The sequence below is a fragment of the Protopterus annectens genome, chromosome 7.part0 (genome assembly GCF_019279795.1).
Source record: "Protopterus annectens isolate FY-2018-M chromosome 7.part0, PAN1.0, whole genome shotgun sequence".
Classification (NCBI taxonomy): Eukaryota; Metazoa; Chordata; order Ceratodontiformes; family Protopteridae; genus Protopterus; species Protopterus annectens.
In genome coordinates this window covers 1328216923-1328238671 of record NC_056739.1, presented here as the reverse complement: position 1 = coordinate 1328238671, position 21749 = coordinate 1328216923, and the positions used below count along the sequence as shown (strand labels likewise).

Below are 21749 nucleotides of genomic sequence, written 5' to 3'. Positions count from 1 at the left end.
GGGGCAGCTGATCTGGGTGAAGTCTGTCAGTCAACATGATCGGCAAGTGTCGATGCTGCAGGAATGTAGAAGCAGCACTGAGAAATGAATGCTGATACTCATTCAAAGCTCAGCTAAAGCACTGAAGTATGAGGTGAGTTTGTGAGTTACTGTAGCAAGCTGCTTGTTACAGTTTTAGTGAATATTTTTTTATTAATTAATAAATTATTATTATTTAGTTAGTTTTTTTTGCTTGTTTGCTGTTTTACTTAGAGTTGATGGAGTACCAGTATGGAGATAAGACTGATTTCCTGTTTACCATCCAGTTATCCAAGTTGCACTTGAATTGGGTTAGGGAGGATCTCTGCTTCACATGGATAAGGAGCCTGCTCCATAGACACTACTAAAAACTCCTGATGTCCACCATGGCAGTAAAACTTAATAGTAAAATCAAAACTTTAATAAAAAGAATATAACATAAAATAAGCAGTCCTCAGTCTTCCGATAAGCGCTTTCGGCAAATAAGCCTTCCTCAGATTGTATAAAAAGGACTGTTCAGCTTTTGTATTTATAAGGCATCACAGCCATTCCTCATTTAGTTCTCTGACATGCCCTTGTTGCAAACCAAAAGGAGGCCAGCTAGCAGAAAGGTATAATTTCCTTCATTGTAATTAAAGGGGCAGTGCTTCTCTTTACTATAGGATTGTATATGAGAAAACTAATAGCTATGGATGTGAATACATTATATGAATGAAGCAACATTCAAGTAAACTTGCTAATCATATTCCTTCTATTCTTAAGTGCAGGTTTTAATGGCACAATAGTATTCAAGCCTGGTGATCTGTTTGCTCTTAAGTTAATTATCCAGCATGTTTCCCTTAGCTCTGTGCGATTATGAACATCACCTCCTCTTGTGGTCTGACAGACTGCCTCTATGGCCTTAAATACAAAGTAATGAGAAGGATACTGTGCTACGTGGGCTGCTAAGGCATTATTGGGATCTTTCTGTTTGATGTCCCTCAAATGTCTGAGGATACATTCCTTAAAACGTTGATCTGTTTTGCCAACATAGAAAGCACTACATTGGCAGCAAGTCGCTAAGTATATGATGTGGGAACTAGTACAATCAGCATAGACATTAAAATTGTACTGTTGCCTGGAGTATGGATGTACAAAAACATTGGAGCTGTCAATGGAGTTGCAAGCTTTGCATCTTAAGCACTTGAAAGTGCCCTTTCTATTAGAATTGGGCCTATTTCTTTCAAATCCATCTTTGTTGCAAATGAGACATTTCACATTCTTCTTATTCTTGTATAGGAATCTGGGCTGTTCACCTACAATGTCTCTTATTTTGTCATCAGTTGTCAATACCGGCCAAAACTTCCTAATAACTTCACATACTTGCTTATTGTCAGCAGTGTATGTTAACAAACATTTAAGTTGCTGTGACTGAGTTTTAAGATCCAGGCTCCCATGATGACTCGATGTGGGTTCAGAGAAGTAGGGACGTCCCTTTCCTCTCCTTAATTCCTGTGGATCATGCTTCAATCTTAGATTCTTTCTTTTATAGGATCTTTTACTTAAATGTGTATCAATATTTCTCTGTTCTGCTACAAAGTCTTCATTCTCAGTACATAATCTTGAGGTTCTTAAGATCTGATTCTCAAAGATGTTATCAAAAATATGTCCTGGGTGCATACTCCCCCTATGCAGATAATGATTTCTCCAGGTTTCTTTTTTATGAATTCCTGTACTGATACCTCTATCAGGATGCAGATGAATTTTTACATCCAGAAATTCTATGGTCTCTGAAGAATGTTTAACCACAAACTCTAGAAAATCAGTGCTCTCGTTGATAAAGTTGACAAAAAGGTCCAATTGTGTACAGCTGCCTCTCCAAAGGATAAAGACATCATCCACAAAACGGCTGTAGTACGTTAGATATTGTTTCCAAGTGCTGGGTATCAGTTCATTGTGTTCCCACTCAGCCAGAACCAAATTAGAGTAACTATTTGCACATGGGGTGCCCATAGCCACACCCCATGTCTGCAAATAGAAAGAATCCCCATACATAAAGATGTTATTTTCCAATACAAGTTCCAGCAAGGAACATATTGGTTCTACTTCCATACTGTTCCTTGCTAGGAAAGATCTTATTGCCTGTAGACCATAGTCATTCGGAATCACCGTAAACAAACTCTTGAGGTCCATTGTCACTAGTAACAAATCTTCATATTTCTTGAGGTCCTTAGTAACTAAAAAGAGTTTTTCCAGAAAATCTCCTGAGTCCTTCAATACAGTTCCTGCTAGTGGCAGGGCCTTCTTTAATTCATTCTCCACGTACATGGAAACAGGTTCAGTTACCCAACCCCTACCAGAAACTATAGGATGTAGGGGTGGGTCAACTGGATCCTTGTGAATTTTGGGGAGTCCGCTGATGTATGGAAACATAGGTTTAGGGCAATCAAAGAACTCGTATAGTTCTTGTGAGATATTTGCCTCTATCAATAGATCATATAGATGGCTATGAAAACGATCTACCTTAGTCGTAGCTTCACTGCAACTTAATCTCTTATACGTTCTTTCATCATCCAACATAGAGAGCATTTTATGCCTGTACCATACGGCTTCCATCACTACTGTACATCCTCCCTTATCAGCAGGCTTGATGACCAAGCTGTCTGTCTCCTTTAGCTGCTTCAGCATTTCATTCTCATTAGTAGTTACATTGAAGAAACGTCCTTGTCCTTTGGTTGTATTACCCCTTAGTTTGAAGATTTAATTTTCACATAATCTCAAGAACATCTCCACTGGTGGAGGATTAGGGGGAACAAAACAAATCAATTTTGTATAAGGTAGCCGTCTACTGTCATTAGCTTGTCCAAAAATACATTTTAATGCAAGGTTCCTGCAAAACATTCTGATATCCAGCACAAATTCACTAATATCAGACGGTAAGGCTGGAATAAAACTCAGGCCCTTGTCTAACAAGGAAATCATATCAGGGCTTAAACTCTTATTAGAAAGATTCATTACTAAACTTGGTTCAGATCCAGTTAAAGTGTGAGCTTCTTCCTTTTCCGTTCTTGACTCTGTGTTCTTTGAGTCCTGTAATGGTTGAATTTGGAATAAACCGGCAAGGGCCAATTTATCGGTGCATGCATTGCCCCTTCTTTCGGTCTAGTTGCTAGATTGGGGGCTAGGAGAGCATTCCTGTTGCTGGTTTCTGCACCCATAGTGGCTGTACTACTAGATGCTTCTCTTGAATCTGTTTCAGATATTACAAAATTGGAGGTCGGTACTAATGAGTTAAGAATAGCAGGGTTGTGAATGGAAGGTTCCAGATCAGTTAAACTGACATGAGTAATCACATCTTCTCCATTAGGTCTAGAAAAAGGTATCTTCTCCTTATGTGGTGGTAGAGCTCCCCGCCCCTTATTATTGAATTCCTCTCTCGGCCATTCAAAGATATGGCCCCTCACAAAATACTGATGGTCACGAGCTAGCTTTTTAACCTTCTGCTGTCTTAGCTTCGCTTCATATGCATTCAAGTTAATCTGTAGTTGTTCTAGGCTATTCAGATGTGAGTCATGCAGCTCTAAGCTTTCCAATTCAGTCTGCTTAGTTGATATAATCGCTGCCATCCTTTCCTCTTCAGGCTTGAAAAATTCTAACAGCAAGTTCATGTATTTTCGACTTGTTTCAAGATTTATAATTTGCCATTTTGCAAGCAGATCCGGGTAAGTGTTCCCATATCAGGGTAAACACTTCACTCGCATACCTCGAGGTACAATTTGATGGTGCAAGCACACTTCCATATGGAAGTGTTGCCACTGCAGTCTCTTGAGCCGGTAAGCTGCATTCTCCACTTCCTGAAATATACAATTAAAATTATTATCAGGAACAGATGCAACAACTGTGGAAGCAGCTACATTACCCAAATTCAGATCTAAAAGCAGGTTCAATAAGTCTCCTGATAGATTAGAAATATTGCATGTTCTGAGTTTGTAATTCAGGTTCAGTTGCTGGCTCGCCATGTTCAGTGTAAGAAACAAAAACAGTCAATAGGTAAAAAACTTTCTTACACTGTGAAGGACACCAATGAGGAAGAGAAAAGGCAAACAGTACTAAAAACTCCTGATGTCCACCATGGCAGTAAAACTTAATAGTAAAATCAAAACTTTACTAAAAAGAATATGACATAAAATAAGCAGTCCTCAGTCTTCCGATAAGCGCTTTCGGCAAATAAGCCTTCCTCAGATCATATAAAAAGGACTGTTCAGCTTTTGTATTTATAAGGCATCACAGCCATTCCTCATTTAGGTCTCTGACATGCCCTTGTTGCAAACCAAAAGGAGGCCAGCTAGCAGAGAGGTATAATTTCCTTCATTGTAATTAAAGGGGCAGTGCTTCTCTTTACTATAGGATTGTATTTGAGAAAACTAATAGCTATGGATGTGAATACATTATATGAATGAAGCAACATTCAAGTAAACTTGCTAATCATATTCCTTCTATTCTTAAGTGCAGGTTTTAATGGCACAATAGTATTCAAGCCTGGTGATCTGTTTGCTCTTAAATTAATTATCCAGCATGTTTCCCTTAGCTCTGTGCAATTATGAACATCACCTCCTCTTGTGGTCTGACAGACTTCCTCTGTGGCCTTAAATACAAAGTAATGAGAAGGATACTGTGCTACGTGGGCTGCTAAGGCATTATTGGGATCTTTCTGTTTGATGTCCCTCAAATGTCTGAGGATATGTTCCTTAAGACGTTGATCTGTTTTGCCAACATAGAAAGCATTACATTGGCAGCAAGTCGCAAAGTATATGATGTGGGAACTAATAAAATCAGCATAGACATTAAAATTGTGCTGTTGCCTGGAGTATGGATGAACAAAAACATTGGAGCTGTCAATGGAGTTACAAGCTTTGCATCTTAAGCACTTGAAAGTGCCCTTTCTATTAGAATTGGGCCTATTTCTTTTAAATCCATCTTTGTTGCAAATGAGACATTTCAAATTTTTCTTATTCTTGTATAGGAATCTGGGCTGTTCACCTACAATGTCTCTTATTTTGTCATCAGTTGTCAATACCGGCCAAAACTTCCTAATAACTTTACATACTTGCTTATTGTCAGCAGTGTATGTTAACAAACATTTAAGTTGCTGTGATTGAGTTTTAAGATCCAGGCTCTCTTGATGACTCAATGTGGGTTCAGAGAAGTAGGGACGTCCCTTTCATCATCCCCTTTTTCCCATTTACATGGGGTCGGGGTATCGTATTAACTGTCGTCAACTCTCTCGATTCAGTGCCACTCTCCTGCCTTCTTCAACACTCGTACCTGATTGTCGCAGATCTTCTTTCATACAATCCATCCACCTCTTTGCTGGACGCCCTCGCTTCCTCTTACCTTCTTCCTGTCTGTCCCAAATCTCCCTCACCAGATTGTCTTCTGCTTTTCTACATATGTGACCATACCATCGTAATCTGTTTTCTTTGATCTTTTCTGCAATTGGAGCTACTTTGGCTTCTGCTCTTATGTCCTCATTTCTTCGCCTGTCCTGCAGTGTGAATCCTACCACCTTTCTCAGGCACTTCACATCCCTTTCCTCTCCTTAATTCCTGTGAATCATGCTTCAATCTTAGATTCTTTCTTTTATAGGATCTTTTACTTAAATGTGTCTCAATATTTCTCTGTTCTGCTACAAAGTCTTCATTCTCAGTACATAATCTTGAGGTTCTTAAAATTTGATTCTCAAAGATGTTCTCAAAAATATGTCCCGGGTTTTGATAACATCTTTGAGAATCAGATCTTAAGAACCTCAATATTATGTACTGAGAATGAAGACTTTGTAGCAGAACAGAGAAATATTGAGACACATTTAAGTAAAAGATCCTATAAAAGAAAGAATCTAAGATTGAAGCATGATCCACAGGAATTAAGGAGAGGAAAGGGACGCCCCTACTTCTCTGAACCCACATCGAGTCATCATGAGAGCCTGGATCTTAAAACTCAAACACAGCAACTTAAATGTTTGTTAATATACACTGCTGACAATAAGCAAGTATGTGAAGTTACTAGGAAGTTTTGGCCGGTATTGACAACTGATGACAAAATAAGAGACATTGTAGGTGAACAGCCCAGATTCCTATACAAGAATAAGAAGAATTTGAAATGTCTCATTTGCAACAAAGATGGATTTAAAAGAAATAGGCCCAATTCTAATAGAAAGGGCACTTTCAAGTGCTTAAGATGCAAAGCTTGCAACTCCATTGACAGCTCCAATGTTTTTGTACATCCATACTCCAGGCAACAGCACAATTTTAATGTCTATGCTGATTGTACTAGTTCCCACATCATATACTTAGCGACTTGCTGCCAATGTAGTGCTTTCTATGTTGGCAAAACAGATCAACGTCTTAAGGAACGTATCCTCAGACATTTGAGGGACATCAAACAGAAAGATCCCAATAATGCCTTAGCAGCCCACGTAGCACAGTATCCTTCTCATTACTTTGTATTTAAGGCCATAGAGGCAGTCTGTCAGACCACAAGAGGAGGTGATGTTCATAATCGCACAGAGCTAAGGGAAACATGCTGGATAATTAACTTAAGAGCAAACAGATCACCAGGCTTGAATACTACTGTGCCATTAAAACCTGCACTTAAGAATAGAAAGAATATGATTAGCAAGTTTACTTTAATGTTGCTTCATTCATATAATGTATTCACATCTATAGCTGTTAGTTTTCTCATATACAATCCTATAGTAAAGAGAAGCACTGCCCCTTTAATTACAATGAAAGAAATTATACTGCTCTGCTAGCTGGCCTCCTTTTGGTTTGCAACAAGGGCATGTCAGAGAACTAAATGAGGAATGGCTGTGATGCCTTATAAATACAAAAGCTGAACAGTCCTTTTTATACAATCTGAGGAAGGCTTATTTGCCGAAAGCGCTTATCGGAAGACTGAGGACTGCTTATTTTATGTTATATTCTTTTTATTAAAGTTTTGATTTTACTATTAAGTTTTACTGCCGTGGTGGACATCAGGAGTGTTTAGTAGTGTTTGCCTTTTCTCTTCCTCATTGGTGTCCTTCACAGTGTAAGAAAGTTTTTTACCTGTTGACTGTTTTTGTTTCTTACACTGAACATGGCGAGCCAGCAATTGAACCTGAATGACAAACTCAGAAAACGCAATATTTCTAATCTATCGGGAGACTTATTGAACCCGCTTTTAGATCTGAATTTGGGTAATGTAGTTGTTTCCTCAGTTGTTGCATCGGTTCCTGATAATAATTTTAATTGCATATTTCGGGAAGTGGAGAATGCAGCTTACCGGCTCAAGAGACTGCAGCGCTTGCACCATCAAATTGTACCTCGAGGTATGTGAGTGAAGTGTTTACCCTCATATGGGAACACTTATCCGGATCTGCTCGCAAAATGACAAATTATAAATCTTGAAACAAGTCGAAAATACATGAACTTGCTGATAGAATTTTTCAAGCCGGAAGAGAAAAGGATGGCAGCCATTATATCAACTAAGCAGACTGAATTGGAAAGCTTAGAGCTGCATGACTCACATCTGAATAGCCTAGAACAACTACAGATTAACTTGAATGCATATGAAGCGAAGCTAAGACAGCAGAAGGTTAAAAAGCTAGCTCGTGACCATCAGGATTTTGTGAGAGGCCATATCTTTGAATGGCCATGAGAGGAATTCAATAATAAGGGGCGGGGAGCTCTACCACCACATAAGGAGAAGATACCTTTTTCTAGACCTAATGGAGAAGATGTGATTACTCATGTCAGTTTAACTGATCTGGAACCTTCCATTCACAACCCTGTTATTCTTAACTCATTAGTACCGACCTCCAATTTTGTAATATCTGAAACAGATTCAAGAGAAGCATCTAGTAGTACAGCCACTATGGGTGCAGAAACCAGCAACAGGAATGCTCTCCTAGCCCCCAATCTAGCAACTAGACCGAAAGAAGGGGCAATGCATGCACCGTTAAATTGGCCCTTGCCGGTTTATTCCAAATTCAACCATCACAGGACTCAAAGAACACAGAGTCAAGAACGGAAAAGGAAGAAGCTCACACTTTAACTGGATCTGAACCAAGTTTAGTAATGAATCTTTCTAATAAGAGTTTAAGCCCTGATATGATTTCCTTGTTAGACAAGGGCCTGAGTTTTATTCCAGCCTTACCGTCTGATATTAGTGAATTTGTGCTGGATATCAGAATGTTTTGCAGGAACCTTGCATTAAAATGTATTTTTGGACAAGCTAATGACAGTAGATGGCTACCTTATACAAAATTGATTTGCTTTGTTCCCCCTAATCCTCCACCAGTGGAGATGTTCTTGAGATTATGTGAAAATTAAATCTTCAAACTAAGGGGTAATACAACCAAAGGACAAGGACGTTTCTTCAATGTAACTACTAATGAGAATGAAATGCTGAAGCAGCTAAAGGAGACAGACAGCTTGGTCATCAAGCCTGCTGATAAGGGAGGATGTATAGTAGTGATGGAATCCGTATGGTACAGGCATAAAATGCTCTCTATGCTGGATGATGAAAGAACGTATAAGAGATTAAGTTGCAGTGAAGCTACGACTAAGGTAGATCGTTTTCGTAGCCATCTATATGATCTATTGATAGAGGCAAATATCTCACAAGAACTATATGAGTTCTTTGATTGCCCTAAACCTATGTTTCCATACAGCAGCAGACTCCCCAAAATTCACAAGGATCCAGTTGACCCACCCCTACGTCCCATAGTTTCTGGTAGGGGGTGGGTAACTGAACCTGTTTCCATGTATGTGGAGAATGAATTAAAGAAGGCCCTGCCACTAGCAGGAACTGTATTGAAGGACTCAGGAGATTTTCTGGAAAAACTCTTTTTAGTTACTAAGGACCTCAAGAAATATGAAGATCTGTTACTAGTGACAATGGACCTCAAGAGTTTGTTTACTGTGATTCCGAATAACTATGGTCTACAGGCAATAACATCTTTCCTAGCAAGGAACAGTATGGAAGTAGAACCAATATGTTCCTTGCTGGAACTTGTATTGGAAAATAACATCTTTATGTATGGGGATTCTTTCTATTTGCAGACATGGGGTGTGGTTATGGGCACCCCATGTGCAAATAGTTACTCTAATTTGGTTCTGGCTGAGTGGGAACACAATGAACTGATACCCAGCACTTTGAAACAATATCTAGTGTACTACGGCCATTTTGTGGATGATGTCTTTATCCTTTGGAGAGGCAGCTCTACACAATTGGACCTTTTTGTCAACTTTATCAACGAGAGCACTGATTTTCTAGAGTTTGTGGTCAAACATTCTTCGGAGACCATAGAATTTCTGGATGTAAAGATTCATCTGCTTCCTGATAGAAGTATCAGTACAGGAATTCATAAAAAAGAAACCTGGAGAAATCATTATCTGCATAGGGGGAGTATGCACCCGGGACATATTTTTGATAACATCTTTGAGAATCAGATCTTAAGAACCTCAAGATTATGTACTGAGAATGAAGACTTTGTAGCAGAACAGAGAAATATTGAGATGCATTTAAGCAAAAGATCCTATAAAAGAAAGAATTTAAGACTGAAGCATGATCCACAGGAATTAAGGAGAGGAAAGGGACGTCCCTACTTCTCTGAACCTACATCGAGTCATCATGAGAGCCTGGATCTTAAAACTCAATCGCAGCAACTTAAATGTTTGTTAACATACACTGTTGACAATAAGCAAGTATGGTAAGTTATTAGGAAGTTTTGGCCGGTATTGACAACTGATGACAAAATAAGAGACATTGTAGGTGAACAGCCCAGATTCCTATACAAGAATAAGAAGAATTTGAAACGTCTCATTTGCAACAAAGATGGATTTGAAAGAAATAGGCCCAATTCTAATAGAAAGGGCGCTTTCAAGTGCTTAAGATGCAAAGCTTGCAACTCCATTGACAGCTCCAATGTTTTTCTACATCCATACTCCAGGCAACAGCACAATTTTAATGTCTATGCTGATTGTACTAGTTCCCACATCATATACTTAGCGACTTGCTGCCAATGTAGTGCTTTCTATGTTGGCAAAACAGATCAACATCTTAAGGAACATATCCTCATACATTTGAGGGACATCAAACAGAAAGATCCCAATAATGCCTTAGCAGCCCACATAGGACAGTATCCTTCCCTTTACTTTGTATTTAAGGCCATTGAGGCAGTCTGTCAGACCACAAGAGGAGGTGATGTTCATAATCGCACAGAGCTAAGGGAAACATGCTGGATAATTAACTTAAGAGCAAACAGATCACCAGGCTTGAATACTATTGTGCCATTAAAACCTGCACTTAAGAATAGAAGGAATATGATTAGCAAGTTTACTTGAATGTTGCTTCATTCATATAATGTATTCACATCCATAGCTATTAGTTTTCTCATATACAATCCTATAGTAAAGAGAAGCACTGCCCCTTTAATTACAATGAAGAAAATTATACCTCTCTGCTAGCTGGCCTCCTTTTGGTTTGCAACAAGGGCATGTCAGAGAACTAAATGAGGAATGGCTGTGATGCCTTATAAATACAAAAGCTGAACAGTCCTTTTTATATGATCTGAGGAAGGCTTATTTGCCGAAAGCGCTTATTGGAAGACTGAGGACTGCTTATTTTATGTTATATTCTTTTTATTAAAGTTTTGATTTTACTATTAAGTTTTACTGCCGTGGTGGACATCAGGAGTTTTTAGTAGTGTTTGCCTTTTCTCTTCCTCATTGGTGTCCTTCACAGTGTAAGAAAGTTTTTTACCTATTGCTCCATAGACACGGTAGTCTCTGGGATACATACCTATCTCTCCAGCAGGTCCTATTTAGATCATAGGCAAGGTTTAAGTCTTTAGAATGGGTAATTCTGATGCTGTTTGTTTTGTGTATATGCAGAAGGTTCATCAGAGCGGGTTCTGACAATGCTTTATAGGAGACGCCATACAGCTATAGAACTTTGAGGTGGTCTCTATATGACATATTACTTACGTCCTGCAGTTGTACTAGAATAGATGAAGAATGTCATCCATAACTAACTGAAGACTCTATAGATGCAGCTGCAAGGATCCAGTCATCCTGGTAAGGAAAAACGTTATTCTCTGCAGCCTTGGATTATCTGCAATGGCAGTCATACATTTGGTGAACACCCTGGGGGCAAAGGTACAATCAAATGGAAGCATCCAAAATTGGTAATGATCAGGTTCTAGTTGAAAGTAAGGGAAACTTTTGAGACTCATTGTCTACCTTGATGTGTAAATAGATATCTTGGAAATCCAAAGATCACATCCAATCTCAGTTTTGCAGACAAGGCATTATGGATTTCAGCAAGATGATGTGCATGGGCTCCTTATGAATGTAGTGGTTTTAGGCCACTGAGATCAGAAGTGGGCCTGAAGTAATTTGTTCTCTGGAACCCAAAAAGAAGCTCAAGAAAAAAGCCTAGCCCTTGCTGGTCTGGTGATATCTGCTGGATGGCTCTGTTTTGCAGGAGATTTAGTGTTTCTTCTGTTGCCACCAATCTTTGATGGGGTAGAGTTTTGGATGGAGTTAGATAATGGGGTTCAGAGGGGTTAGAAATGGGATCATATAGTCTCTGGATATCAAATATCTTCATAGGTTCATTGGTGTGTACTAGACTGATGACTACTGGGGCCTTTTAAGCTTAGCCATGTATCCCAAATCTCTGACAACTTCTGATACCTTTGATAAGTGTAAGTAGAGGCTTGGGAGGTGAAAAGTTTACAAGCAGGGGCCTGTAATATGAACCATTTACAGGCCACCTGTGTCCATTAGAGACATAGTTGCCAAACAAGGGATGAATTTCCTGTTCTTCATTCAGTTATCCAAGTTACACTTAAATTGAGTTAGGGAAGAGCTCTACTTCACATGGATGGGGAGCCTGCTCCATAGACAGGATAGTCTCTCAGTTACTAATGGCTCTGCTGGACCAAGGCACAGGGAACTAATCTAAGGGAGCGGTGAAAGTCAACACATTTTGGCTAGGCTTATAGATGCCCTCAGGCAGATAGCCTAGTACTTACCTATGAACCTATGAACCTATACATACCTATCTCTCCAGCTGGTCCTATTTATATCACAGGCAAGGTTTAAGTATTTAGAATGGGCAGTTCTGGTGATGTGTGTTTTGTGGATATGCAGGAAGTCCTTCAGGTTGGGGTCTGACAATGCTTTGTAAGCCAGGCATAGATCTACCCTCAACCACCTATAGGAAACAGAATACAGTTATAGGACTTTGAGGCAGTCTGCATAGGACATGTTACTTATGTTCACTATTCTTTTAGTGAGGAACCTCTGTGGATATTCCAGTTATTGGATCTGCCTTGTTAGGTACATGCCAAAGTGGAACTGTACTCAATGATAGGTCTGATGAATGTCAAATACAGTGTAACAATGGCCTTATTGTTCCTAGATGTCATACCTTTGTTTATAAGTTTCACAACATAGAATAATTTCCTCACTACTGTAGACACATGATGGTCAAAGGCGAGATTACTGTCCATCTTTGTACTTAAATCCCTGACTACTGGGTCTACTCTTAAGGGTGTATTGACAATATGATAGTTACTGGGGGTGGATGACTTCCTGAAGGATACTGTTATGTATTTCTTGGATTTTGTTTTAGTCCATGGCTCTGACACAAGTTATTTGTCTGTGTCAGTCCATCCTGGAGAGCATTAGTGTCAGTGGATAAGTCTATGACTGTTTCTAATTCGCAACTGACCACATTTTGGTCTGCAAGAGGCACTTAATAATGGAATTGACTTCAGATAAGTAGATGCCTAAAAGGAGAAATCCCATGACTGATCCCTGAGGGACTCTGCAGGTGATTGGCCTATTTGTAGAGGTGAATTCTCCAATTCTAACTTCCTATGTGCTGACTGTGAGCCAGCTGGCTATCCACCAGATGACTTAAGGGTTTATACCCAACCTCTTGAGGTTTTCAACAGTCCCAAAGTAGGATATTGTGTCAAATGCCTTTGCCAGGTCAAGGTGGCAGTGTGAACTGTTTTGCCCTCATCCACTGCTTTGGTAACCTTCTCAAAGGAGTCCACCAGAATGAGTAGGCATGACCTGCCCTTGAGGAAACCAAACATAGTTGGATCCACTGTATATTAGGTACTCAGCCTGGGACACATATTCCAAGAGCTTCATGATACCTCTCTTCATATAGTCTAGGGCAATACCTCTCAGGTCATTAGTGATCATTTCCATGGCAATGCTTTCCATGGCTTTGCATATGAGACTAGTGAGACTTGTGGGTCTGTAATTTCCAGTGTCTGTAGATGGCTTACCTTTGTACAGAGGGGTGACAGTTGCTGTTTGCCATTCATGAGGCCAAGGCCTGTTTGGAGGCTATGGTTAAATAGTGGTTCCACAGGGATTGATAGGTCATGTCTCATTCTATTTAAAAGGCAGCCCGGGATATTGTCTGAGCCCATCAATGCAGTGTTCTTTACCTTAGAAAGAGCATCAAGGACCTGTTCTCTAGTTATAGTAGGAGGAGTTATATTTGATGGTATTTCCCAAGGGGAGGCTGGAGGTTGGAGGGGTAAAGTTAGAGCTAAATATGTCTGCCTGTAGGTTTGCTAGATCTTCTGGCTCACTATAGGTGGCTACATTAAAACCGAGCTCTGCAGATAATTGTGTATTACCTTTGAGGTTGCTGACATGACTGAATGATCCCTTGTCCTTGGCCTGGAAGGGCAAATTCACCCCACCTTTGGCTTTGTTAGACTTTATTTGTCCTTTGAGGTGTTCATTTAGTTTGACTATAGAGCTTTTATCCTGCAAGGTGCTGCATCTCTTAATTTTTGCCATGATTTTCTTCCTTCTCTTATCCAGCTGTAGATGTTGTGATTCCACCAGGGTAGCTTGTTTTTTCAGTTAGTTCTGTACTTATTCCTGGTGAGTACAGCAGCTTTTATGCAACCATTAAGATGATTTTATAGGGTTTCTGTGAATAGTTTTGCATAGGCAGCAATGTTCTCAAGATTTAGGAGGGCTTGAAATATTGCCAGTTTATCAATTACTAGTAGGATGTTAACCTTAGAGTAGTTCCTGAATATTCTAAGGTTTGCTGTGGTTCCACATTTTATTTTTACGTCAAGGGAGACCATTTTGTGGTCTGATCCTACCAGAGAGGACATTACAGTAGGGAGTGTGCAGTCTTCCCCTATATTAGTTATGACCACATCCAGTATGTTTGCACTCCTGGTTGATGTATATTGTAGATGTAATCTAGTCCACAGAGTCTGTGTTTACAAAATCCAAAATCTCTGTGCCTGCATGTTTGGTGTTGTATATGAGTCCCAGTTAATAGCACAGTAATTAATGTTGCCCATGAATATGTATTGGGCTGGATGGTGAGTGCTTCCAGAAAGCTTAAATACATGTTATGGGTTTCTTGGGTCACAGAGGGGACCTACAGCATGGAAGGAAGTGGTATGGGATTTTAAGTGCATCGTCTTGTTTGACCAGCCTTGAGGTATATTTATTTTGGATTTAAATCAAGACATTTTCACCTTTAGACCCTACCAGTCTAGTAGCTGGTCTAAAAGTGTGGAAGCCATTATAGCCTCACACTGCCTGCTTGCTGTCTGTGGATTTAAACTATGTCTCAGTGACTGCATAAATGTCAGCATTCTCCAGGGTGAGGAAGGTTTGTAGGGAGTGGAGTTCCTTGTTTAGCCTTCTAGCATTGAGCAGTAACACCTTTAGGTTTTCTTTGGTTTGATTTTCTTTTTGGAAGGATTTTCTGTTTGGCATTGATTAAAAAAGACATTGGAGTGGAGAACAATGTTTTAGCTAATATTTGAAAGTGTAGAAAGGAGAGGTTCAGACCATTCCTGGCAAAGCAGCATGGTCTATTGACCATCTCCTTCCAAGCCGACAAATATTGCACCCCCTTAGAATGACACCAGAAACTAAGACAGTTATTAAAGTCAATCGTCCTCTGTTTGTATTGTGGCATCATCCTTGGAGAAGGTAGAATGTTGCTCATTGCTAGGCTTATTCCAGCCTGGAACAAATAATCCAAGAGCTTCATGATGCCTCTCTTCATATAGTCTAGGGCAGTACCTCTCAGGTCATTTACACCCACATGGACTATGACTGAGTTCATACTAGTGCTTGCAGTCCAGTGACCTGAGTGTGTGTGTGTGTGTGTGTGTGTGTGTGTGTGTGTGTGTGTGTGTGTGTGCGTGTGCGTGTGCGTGTGCGTGTTTAATATAATGGATCCTGGCCCCTGAGAAGCAACTGACTGTCATACATCTTAACTGTCCAGATTCTTGCCTCACATTCTTCATATGTTTTTCATAAAATCTGTGGTTTTCTGGCAAATCATTGAGGATTGAAGTAATTAAATATTGACATAAATTTGAGTTTCACACGTGTTTCACACTTCATCTTCTTCAGGAAATGTATCCCAACACAAACCCAAGTATTCTAGCAACATTATAAGTTTATAAGACCAGCATTTACAATCTGTCCTTATTTTTGACCTTTGCCCCTCATTATTTCCTACTCTATGCTGATCATGACTTTCTCCTTACTCAACCTGATGAGAGGCACATCAGTGTGTCTCACAATGGAGTCGCCAATGACCAGAATGTTTGGTTGTTTGATGGCTTGCCTTATGGGCTTAGATGTAGAGGCTCCATGTGATGTGGCTGTATGTATTCATGTGGGTGTTGTTTTGAAAGAGTGCATTTGGGGCTGCTGAGGGTATTTGTTATGTATGCTTCATCTAGGAGATCGTTCTGGTTTAGAAAAGTTACATTTAAGTGCCTAAGTGTATCTAGGTCTATCTGTCTGCTTTGTTCTGTGTGTGATGGGTGCAGTGTGTCAACTACTGACAACCTGATTGACATTAGGAGTGCTTTTATGTGAGTGCTTTGCTTCAAGTGATGTATAAATACATTTCACATACCATATCAGTTTGAGAATTAGCTGGTTGTCAGTAAACATGAGACAATTTCTACTCTGCCTCAGGATGCTCATATTCATCAACCTGGTAAAAGAGATAGTAGAAACATTCATATCCATGGCAACAGGCACTTTTAGTATTAGACTGCTGCAGTGAGAATATAAAGTAAAGTCAAGAGTATCTAGTTTGCAACTCCGGGGCAGTGCTTGTCACTACAAACTAGTTGCCCTGTGTGCAGCTACGTACTGGTGAAATTTCAAGGGTGCTTTTACAGAAAAATTATCATCTCATGCTGTCATGTGTACAGGGCACTGCCAAACACTTGAGAAACTATTACAGTAGTTGAAATAGAATACACTAGAACGCAGCACAAGCACGCTGTAGATGGTGTAATAGTCTTCTTTATTTCATTCTGGTACCTCGGCCTTCGCCTTCTCAAGGAATACATTTATCCACGTACCACCACACCTTTTATATCCATTGCAAAGTCAAATTGACATAATTAATTGCAATCAAACAATTTAACAACCATTAAATGAACCCACCCTTGTAGTATATAAAATTTTACTAAATGCATTATTTTTACCTTAAAAAATGCAATTAAACATTAAATATACTTTGTTAATTTATCACCTAGATTATAAGTGCCATTTCCTTCCAAACCTTTGAATAATATTATATGTAAAAAATATTGTCAAAATATTCTGTGCAAAACTTTACCTTATACATTTTTGTATTGATGAACACAAAATATCTGAATGAACTCTTATATTGTGTACACTGCTATAATTATCCTTAAATACTTTTAATACGATGATTCATGTTTCAATATTCATACCATTAGGAAAGTGAGTTTTGTAATTCAAAATGAATCTGGATTCCATTTCTAATAACCTATTATGAAATCCTGCATCATCACCTAAATTTTTTGGTTTACCTAACACACAATATATGAATCCTTCAGGAACCCCCTTATGAAAGTCCAAAAAATGTTTGGCCACAGGACTCTCCAATCTTTTGTGCTTGATGTCGCCCAAATGTTCCATAATTCTAAGTTTAACTTTTCTGCTAGTTTGACCTATATACCATCTTTGTTTGCCACAACCACAACCTATAATTCTAAGTTTAACTTTTCTGCTAGTTTGAACGGTTAGGATTTTTTACATCTAGTGATGTAAAAAGGATTTATATAGAGAATCCAAGAAATGCAAGGTTCTTTATTATTCCAAAAGTTCACAAGGACTTAAGAAACCCACCAGGTCGCCCCGTTGTTTCTGGCAAGGGCTCATATTTGCAGAATATAGGAATTTTTTTGGACTCAGTGTTAAAATGTCATTTACACAAGGTTCAAGCCCACGTTAAAAACACGAGAGAAGTAAATGAAGAGATGAGAAACATCATCTGGGAACAGGATTTTTACTGGGCAAGTGTGGACGTAAAATCTTTATACACAAGCATTAATAAATATTGGGGTTTGGAATCCATAGAAAAGATGTTGGGAGAAGGACCAAGAACAAATTATATCATACAGCTTTTGGAATTTTGTTTAACTCATAATTGTTTTGAGTTTGAGGGAGAGTTTTTTCTGCAAAATGAGGGGACAGCTATGGGGGCAACTTATGCACCCTCATATGCTGTCCTTTTCATGGCCCATTTTGAAAATTCTTTCATTTATACAAATAGCTTCTTTAGGACGAAGGTAGTCAAGTATAAAATATATATAGATGATCTCCTTTTTTTATGCAGAGGTGATCCCATGGAGTTTGACAGATTTATTTTGGAAATCAAGAGCAATCCATGTGGTTTGGATTTCACATATACCAAGGGGGGTATGAGTATACAATATTTGGATATTGAATTTTATGTAGGGTCCAATAACAGGATTCAATTTAAACCTTTCAACAAAGAGACAGCCGCTGACAATTTTCTGCATGCTTCCAGCATGCACAGCGGATCTTTATTAAACTCTTTACCTTTGGGGGAATTCAAACGTATTGGTTCAAATATTTCTGAGTTGACCAAAGTGGGAGATGAATTCGACAAAATTGAAGGGAAACTAATTGGGAGAGGTTACTCTGTGGCTACCATTAAATCAGCTAGGGTAAAAGTGGAGAAGAAATTGGGTCTGATAACCCCTGAATGCTTAGAGAGAAATTTGGACAGAAGTAAGCATTCAAGGCCACATGTTTTTCAAGGAAATCGTACAGAAAGTATTGAATCAGAAATTGTTAAAAAAGATAAGATATTTTTCGTCACCAAATTTTCCCAGTTTTCCCAGATTTTAAGGGAAACAGTATTAAATTTGTGGCCAATAGTTTTGGGTGATGATAGAGTGGGGAATCTTTTCCCAAGTAACATTACCTTTTCGTATGGTAGATACCCCAATCTAAAAGAGATTTTGAGCGTAAGGCACAGTTTGGGAAAAAACTCAAAAACAGAAAAAATAGGAACATATAGATATGGCAAGTGTACAGTTTGCAGTAAAGTTAAGAATTTAGATGGAACTAAGATCAATAATGTGAACTATAAAGCCTTAGAATATTTTGATTGTAATTTGGTGGGGGTAGTGTACATTATAGGTTGTGGTTGTGGCAAACAAAGATGGTATATAGGTCAAACTAGCAGAAAAGTTAAACTTAGAATTATGGAACATTTGGGCGACATCAAGCACAAAAGATTGGAGAGTCCTGTGGCCAAACATTTTTTGGACTTTCATAAGGGGGTTCCTGAAGGATTCATATATTGTGTGTTAGGTAAACCAAAAAATGTAGGTGATGATGCAGGATTTCATAATAGGTTATTAGAAATGGAATCCAGATTAATTTTGAATTACAAAACTCACTTTCCAAATGGTATGAATATTGAAACATGAATCATTGTATTAAAAGTAATTTAAGTTTTTAAGGATAATTATAGCTGGGTATACAATATAAGAGTTCATTCAGATATTTTGTGTTCATCAATACAAAAATGTATAAGGTAAAGTTTTGTACAGAATATTTTGATAATATTTTTCATACATAAAATTATTTAAAGGTTTGGAAGGAAATGGTATTTATAATCTAGGTGATAAATTACACAAAGTATTTCTATATTTAATGTTTAATTGCATATTTTTTTGAAGGTAAAAATAATGCACTTAGTAAAATTTTGTAGACCACAAGGGTGGGTTCATTTAATGGTTGTTAAATTGTTTGATTGCAATTAATTATGTCAATTTGACTTTGTAATGGATATAAAAGGTGTGGTGGTACGTAGGATGAATGTATTCCTTGAGAAGGCGAAGGCCGAGGTACCAGAATGAAATAAAGAAGACTATTACACCATCTACAGCGTGCTTGTGCTGCGTTCTAGTGTATTTTATTTTAAACTATTACAGTAGACCCGAATGATTTCTAGATGAAGTGTTTAGGGAAATATTCTGAAATTAGGTTAGACAGTAGCTAATCAAACAGCACTTACTGAAAATAAAGAATTAGCTTAATCAAAAATGATGAATACTGGGGATTCACCTACTCGGTTGCTACCTGACTACTACAAGTGCTGGTCTCACCACAGCTTCATGCTGTTGGGATAAAGTACCCTTTTGCTTCTTCTTTCACCATAAGCAAAACAGTAGTGCTAATCCAAAGATGAGAAGCAGACCATGTTCTTTGGTGAACAACAGTCTTGTCCCAGGTGATGTAGGAGTCTGTATGTAACCTTTTCCTGGTAGATGCCATGAATAGCAACCAGAACAATTGGGAAGGTCCCACACAGACAGTCACTGCCTAATCAGAGACATTCAGGAATCAATGTTCTCTGCTCCTTCTCTCACTAAGAGTAAAAGAGAAGTACAAATTCCATGCTGGTACCTAAGAAACAGTTATCATTCTTTTTGGTGAGCAGTGGTCTCCAGGAAACAATGTCCCTATGCTCCTTCTCTCACCAGGACCAAAACAGAAGTAATAGTCCCAAGATGCATACCAAGAGGCAGAATGTGGACTCTCCAGTGATGGGTGATCTTGGAGCAGATGTAAGATGGAAAAATGGGTTAATATCCTAAGAATTGCAGTGTGCACTAAGCAGTTAGATATGAAAGATGGGGTAACTCAAACTTTACCTTTCTAAGTAAAGAACCACAAATTTTAAAAGAGCAAGCTACATTGGATGGGGTATGCACATAGTATTCTGGTTCTATGTAATACAGTGGGAGGACCAATAAATTTAAATAGCTGAAGGGTGAGTGACTTCACAAAATAATAATTTTCTGCTTACTGACAATAGCCAATAAAAGAGGATAAGGAAATATGTGGTCAAATTAACATAAGCGGCAAGAAAATAGAAAGACAGTGACTTTAAAAACACAATACCACCCGGATGGAATGGTGGACAAAACTTAATTTCTGTTTGTCTCACAAGAGAGAGATAACTTAATTGTACTGTCTGATGATTGTCCATATGGACAAGAGGAGGGAGAGGTGACCTCCCAACTGCCTCCACAATGGGGATATTTAGGCAAGCCCTAAGGGAGCAGACAGAGGCCCTTCTAAAGGAGTTATTCTTAAATAAATTGCTGTGGTTGCCCTCCTTTTGGCTAATGACAATTTTGATAATTGCTGTGGTACCTGCATCCCCTACCAGAATTGCTGTATTGGAACTGCTGCTGGCCATGCTAGAAATACATCTGGCATTGACTCTGTTGCATTTCAAGAAAAGACATGAAGGTGGTTGAAACTTTACTCCAATAATGGAAAACTTTCCCTCTTGTTTATGCTTTTGACTTTGGCAGTGAGTGCCTTACTGAAGATGAGGTTAGTGAAGGGGGCATTCAAGAGTTTAGACTTGGTGTCCTCAGCAATGTCAGTAAAGTGGAGACAGGCATGACAACTAAGGCTAATGCCAGTGACAGCTGCACTAAATGCCCCATCCAACACATGCATGGAGACATTGCAAAGAGAAAATAAACTGATATCTGAGACAGTAATTTTGTTTTTACTTCTCTGTCTGACAACCCTTCCAGACTCATGCAAGTTTCCAGATCTGTCTCTCTGGGTCCTGAAGTTTTGTGATGTGTAGTCTATTTCCCTTAAGGTAAATACTGAGGATATGTAAACACACTTTCCCAATTTGTTCAGGGCATATTACTCTCTGTTTAGTAGATGAGCCCTGAGGGTCTATGGAGTAGGATCCCTCTCTAAGACAGCTGACATTACTTCTGAGCCCATCTCTGTATTGGATGCTAAACCTAGACAGTCCTCACGCAACTGGATGGTCAAATCAGATCTTTTTGGAACTGGGGACACCACATTTGAGTTCTTTAATGGATTCTCTGCCACCAGCTTTACCACATTATCTGATGCGTGCCCATTCAGAAAGAAGATTTTGGGGACTGGAATGTATCCTCTGGTATAATCTGTGATGAAGGTGAAGATTCTGGTGTCCATCATACCTTGGCCCAGATCACTTCAAGGATCTTTCCAAACTTGAAAACCTTAGGTGGGAGGGTGGGGGAATTCCACCTCTTCCATCTTATCTATATCTGGGGTACTAAAAAGAGTCAAATGTTCAAAGAAACCTGTTTTAGAAATCCAACCTGAACACAATGCTGATGAGAGTTCAGGACTAAAAGTCATCAAACAGAAATAGATTGAGGCAGCAGCTGCAAGACCCTGCCTATAACATAAGAAAATAAGACCTTACTTCCAGAGGAATCCCTTACTTAAAATAAGAAAAACTGTCTTAGAAATGTTCTCACAAGGAAGTATTTTACTGAAGATGATTAG

The 21749-nt window shown here is 38.9% G+C and overlaps 1 protein-coding gene across 2 annotated transcripts in view; it reads right to left on the bottom strand.

The window, feature by feature from the left end:
* LOC122807037 (cell surface hyaluronidase-like) overlaps positions 1 to 21749 on the bottom strand; it is a 615869-nt gene that overhangs the window by 267625 nt on the left and 326495 nt on the right. The window lies entirely within an intron of this gene.